Below are 6000 nucleotides of genomic sequence, written 5' to 3'. Positions count from 1 at the left end.
AACATCTTTCATTGATAGCTTCTCTACTACATGGCCATTTGCTGATAAAGTGAATGCCTTCATTTTAGTGTAAACATCTCTACTACTTCACAGAGCTAACGGTTAAAAACTGTACATGAATAATATTCCTAATAATAAAACAAAATCCTGAAATCGTGATGGGGAATATTATTAAATATGAGTATTGTAAATATCCATAAAATTTGTGTGATTGAATTGGAATGAGTAAGAAAGGGGACAGAGGATAAAAACAGGGCAAGTAATACCCTGTGGGGCCTTGATCATTTAAGCTTTAGTTAGCAAATTTTACATAAAGTAAAAATACAAGGAGAAGAGTCTTGAGACCTTGCTTTTTTTAATGAGGAGGTTTTGCAAATTGAGGTCATGCAGAGGAAAGTTGTATGTGTGTGCATGTGCGTGTGCATGTTAGATAGATAAGCAGAGAGGTAACTAATAGCAGGTGACAAGAAAAATTGATGTCAAAAGGAAGATGGCTGAAGCAATAGCAGAATAAATAACTCAGAGTTCAGTTTACTATAGCAAAGTAGTTAAGAGAATTGTTTGAGAAAATGAGACTAAGTCAAGTGAAACTTATATTTCTGTTGCTCTGATATTTAAAGTAAATGTTTATTAGATGAACACTAAGGATGGGGTTAATATAAATGAATGGAGTGTTATTTCTGAGTTGATATAACTGAGTAAATAAAAAGAAATGCATCACTTGGACAAGGATAGGTGCTGGGCTTTAAAAGAAATGGAGAAGATCTCTGGAGAAACCAGAAGATGGACAGAAAACATCTATAAAGAAGTTTATTATATTTGGGAACATGTGCCAATTTTCTAGTTAGCAATCTATTTCCTTATTGATTAGAAAGGAAGTCAAAAAATATGTCAACAACAGCAATAAAAAATAAATAGAGAATAAAATTGGTTTGGTTTGTCATTAGGATCTTATGATGAGAGTATAGACATAGCTTAGTCTTCCTGCCACCCCCATAAAAATATATTCTAACAAAAGATAATAAATTTATTTGTTAATATTATGTCATGATATAAAACTAGTAAGTAAAAGAAAAGTGAGAATGCTGCAAAATGGATATATATTTAATAAATTATCTCTGCATGGAGATTTAAATAATACTGACAATGAGAGAAAATATAGACATGAAATCCCACCGTCTACTTCAGTTATTGGCAATTGATAGCAGAGAGAGATAGAGAGAAGAAAGTAACCGAAGGAGAAGAGGAGAAGGTGGTTGAGAGAGGAGATAGTATAAAATGTTTGTCTAGAAAACATAGAATGATTATTAACAAAGTGACAGAATACACAGAGCACTGAGTTGCATGGCAGTTGGAGTAGGAAAGTGAGAAATCACACCTAACATACACAGGAAGGAGAGAGAAGGAGCAGGGAGTGGGATAAAGATGAAAACCCAAATAGCATGCCCTTACTGATGTGCTTCCACTGGTAAGGCTATACCTTCTAGTGTCCATAAACTCACTTAATAGCAGCTGGTGATCAAGTGCTCAAATATATGAGCCTATGGGCGAGATTTCTTATTCAAAACACCAAAGTAGGGCTTACATCTGGAAGAAGTAGATCACTGCAGACATGTGCTAGAAAGTTAAATTCTGTCCCTATTTGCCCTTCATCATTGTATGCTTCTTAGCCACCTTGTGGTTATCAATGTGTGACATCAAACACTTCTGTCATGGGACTATGTCTCAATAAAGCCAAGAAACCTTCCATAAAGCCAGTTATGGGCTAAAGCTCTGAAACAGTACTAGGATGAAGTACTGTTACAGATAGACCTGGGGCTATTTGTAATTTGGTGTTAATTCAGTTCTCCTAAGAGGGGTTGCAAACAACAAATGAGTCAGCACTCAGGTGATATCCTGTAAACCTTCTTCCCACCTTAATTGGTAAAATGAAGGCTAGAGCCAGAGATTGGGCAGGGGAAGTAACGGTGGAGCTGAATGTTGAGAGAGAGAAGGAGGTGTGGGAGAGAAAGAGAGAACGATGGAGGTGGTGAAAGGAAAGCGGAGTAGAAGTTTGTGGCCTGGAGAAATCACAAGATAGAAGGGGTCTCTTATATGGGGAAGATGGTAGTGTAGTGGTAGATCTGCCCAATCTAGGCACACAGCATGTATTCATTAATATTAATTGAGTTGTGTTTTCATTGCTGGGGCACATTTGGGTTGGAGAATTAGTGCAAAAAAGTAGTTCATCCTAGTGCACTAGCTCAGATATTTGACATAGTAGTAAACCTAATACAGCCTCTTTGCCAGCTTTCAATTCAAGAGTGTCTACTGTATCAGGAATTTAATCATCTTCAGTAGTCACAGCTGGAAAACTACCTCTTGCCTTAAAGTTTTAAGAAGTGTTTCCATGCAGAGAGGCAAAAAGCAAACAGAGATGATAACTTCAGTTTTAAAGTGCTGTGAAATAAACTAGCACATGATGCCATAAAGTCCGTCTCTTTGAAGATTAGAAGTGGTTACTGTTAGCATTTCTTCTAGGCTCCATCCAACAGTTACCTAGCAACAGTGTGAACCTGGCTTGCTATAAAAGGAATGTTTTGCCCCTCTCTCTCTCTCTCTCTCTCTCTCTCTCTCTCTCTCTCTCTCTCTCTGTGTGTGTGTGTGTGTGTGTGTGTCTTTCTCTCTCTCTGTCTGTTTCACTCTCTCTGTCTTTCTCTCTCTGTCTGTCTCTCTCTGTCTCTGTCTCTCTCTGTCTCTCTGTCTCTCTGTCTCTGTCTCTGTCTGTCTGTCTCTCTGTCTCTGTCTCTGTCTGTCTCTCTCTCTCTCTCTCTCTCTCTCTCTCTCTCTCTCTCTCTCTCTCTCTCTCTCTCTCTCCTCCCCCAACCTCTACCCATGTGTTTCTGGCCAGCCTCTTCCCTTCTTTCTTCTTTCTTGTTCTGTCCCTCTCAGTCCCCTTTCTTTCCCTCATCCACTTCTCATGCCCCAAATAAACTTTATTTTGTACTAGATCTGTAGTATGGGTGGTACCTGGGAGGAGGGTGCCAATCATGGACCATTAAGGCATCCTCTCCCTCTGCATCATACTGTCAACAAATCAGTTACTTTTTAGAAATTTATTTTATTCCGTTATACCTCTTTGGGTCTATAAAAGTGTAACCTTTCTGTTCTTGCAATTTTTTTTTACAATGCTTGTGGTGTGAGACACATTTGGGCTTTAAGGCCTATTGAGTAATAAAACAATTTCCTTTTCTATTTCTTATGTAGATTATTCTTTTGTTGGGAGAATATTTAATTGCTAATTATACTTTCCTAGCAGCATGGATATTGAAAGCATGGGCAATTGTGACAGTGAACCATGATCAAATTTTTCCAGCAATGAGAAGTGACCTTGAGGTCTTAGGTTACTGCAACCAAAACAATGGAAAAGAATACAGAAGTAGGTAAATTGCTCACAAAAGAAGAGCTGAAGTCTTCAAGAATACAGCAGTTCTATGGCTACTATGTCAAAATTATTTAGTGTTATTGACTTCAGCTTTGATTGCATGGCTTAGCATGGTACAAAATGCAGACCTGCACATCTAGAAATAATAAATGAGAAATATTTTCTTACATAAAGAATTATGTAATTATAATCACAATCCAAGTGATGTCAAAAGCCAAAACATGAGTGATTGGTAAATGAATTGCACAGACAACTGGTTCACTAAATTCAGAAAGAAAAGAGAGGTCACAAATATAATGAGTTTGAAGGGTCTTTAAAATTAGTATGTATGTGGCATTTTTCGTAACATTCCAAAAAAGATCATGTCTCAACAAGCTTTCAAGTAGCACCTAGGAGGGGTTATACACCCCAGAAGGGCTCAATACATCCCAATCATCGTACTATCAAAAGGTGAGAGACAACTCATCTAATCCAGCCCCGAGGCATCCTCCTTAAACAATCCTTGATAGAGGCAAGGCTGTCTGAGTTTGAAAGTCTTCCTCAAGAAACTTTTATACAATGATTTCTGCTTAAAAATCTCCCTTGTTTTTAAGCAAATTACCATTTGCTTCTAGTATATCTCTAAACAACCACAACATTAAGGTTCAGGCAAAATATTATTTAGTTATTTGTTAGCTCCACATATTGTATTTATATAAAACCTGTTATCCATTCATCCATCTATGCATGTATTCAATGTATCTTGATGAAGTAAGTATTGTATTATTTGTTACTACACTGGAAATCACGCCAAACACAGCAGCTGAAAATAGCTCCTAATTAGTTCATATGCAGTGTTTTTAGTGGGTCAGTTGATTATTTTTGACTCAGTGATATTTGGAGGCCTTAACATGACAGCTGGAGTGATGTATTATGTAGGACTGTAGGTACTTCCAGGGATGAGGGCAGATTAGGTTTCTTTGCATAATGGTCAGTTAGGAGAACTCTCAGTATCTCCCTTCTGAGTTTACTTACGTGGGTCTTTCCTGTGTTTATCTCACTTGGGGTTTTCTTCCAGAAGATTATGATAGAAAAGAAACAAGAGAATACTCAAACCAAAAGATAATTCTTTTTTACATAGTATAGCCTCAGAATGGCAGCCCATCATTTTTGCTGTATTCTACTTTGGAAAATAGTAAGAAAGTCCAGTCTATGCTCGAGGCCAAACATCATGGGAGGCCACTTTACTGTATGTCTTGGTCTGTGACCTACCTATCATATACCTGTCTCCCCACTAAATACCCCCCAGGAAATGTTTAGTTAAAAGGCAATGTATTTGGAGGCAGAGATCCAAGTCTCTAATCTCTTTACTATACTTATTGATTCCAAGAGGGCACAGTAAAGAAACTACCAACAGGGTCTCTCTGGTATGGGTAAGGTTTTTATTATTATTATTATTATAGATATGAATGAGAGAGAAAACATCAATGAGAGGTACCTGGACGAATCCAGACCAGAAAGAAAGACAGACAGACATTGTCAGTACCAGGGAAGCAGGGGAGTATGAAGGAGATAGTGAGATACCAAGAGATAAAGCATAGAATACTGCAAGAGAAGTGCATAGCAAGAGATAGTGAGGGAGGGAATAGTAAAGAACATGGATTATAAGGAGAGTCAGTCTCTAAGGGGATGAAGGATGGACAAATGACAGGTCTGTTGGCTTTGAAAAACATAACAAAGACTTGTGAATTGGGACTAAGGAAGCCTGGAAGCCTGAAAGGGTTTTAATAGGCAAATACAGCTAGCTGTCAATGGAGCCATATGTGTCCTCTGCCAGACTTAGGGAAATGACTCCTTTTGGGTGATGGTAACTAATTTCACAATTTCTTGGAGAATGCTACGTTTTTATCTCACCACTAGAAATCCTATAGTCCAGTTTGACCTCATTTTTGGATGTTCAGATAACCTGAGACTTGATACTTATAATGAGGTGTTTCATTTAAGATTGTGCTATTCTTACCTGTAAAATGACAAAAAAGTATATTATCTTCACTTGTGCTATCATATGGATTAAAATCACATGTTTTTTTGTGCCTTTAAATGTGGTAAATTTTTAAAGTATTTTATTTAGAGTATATAGTAGGTGTTTAATAACTGGAGTGAACCCCATCTCTTAGAACTATAAGATTCAGATGACAGGAAAACATCATTTTCACTCTTATGTCTATTAGTTGTGTGTTCAAGGAGCCCCCATATCCCCCCAAAAAGCACTGCTGTTTGCTTAAGGATTGAGGATCTTGGAGGCCTTAATGGGCATTAGAAAAGGCTGTATAAAGGCCTTTTGCTGTCATGCTGGAATTTGAGAATGTTAGGAGATAGTTACCCAAGTCTATCCATCTCAGGAAAAAGTTCCACCTTGCTGGCAGGACCAAGATTGAGTTCATGATTTCAGAACCCAGAACCCAAGTCCTATTCTGAATCTTCAGATGTTTCACTTTTTGTGTTAATCAGTAAGGGAACTAAAGAGGCAAGATGCTCTTACCCCTTTATCTAACTAAGGAACACAAGTCAAAAATGTGCTGCCTGTCTTGACTTAA

The sequence above is a fragment of the Mus musculus genome, chromosome 3 (genome assembly GCF_000001635.26).
Source record: "Mus musculus strain C57BL/6J chromosome 3, GRCm38.p6 C57BL/6J".
In the NCBI taxonomy this organism is placed as follows: domain Eukaryota; kingdom Metazoa; phylum Chordata; class Mammalia; order Rodentia; family Muridae; genus Mus; species Mus musculus.
The sequence above is the reverse complement of the archived record's forward strand: the minus strand, read 5'-3'. Positions refer to the sequence as shown.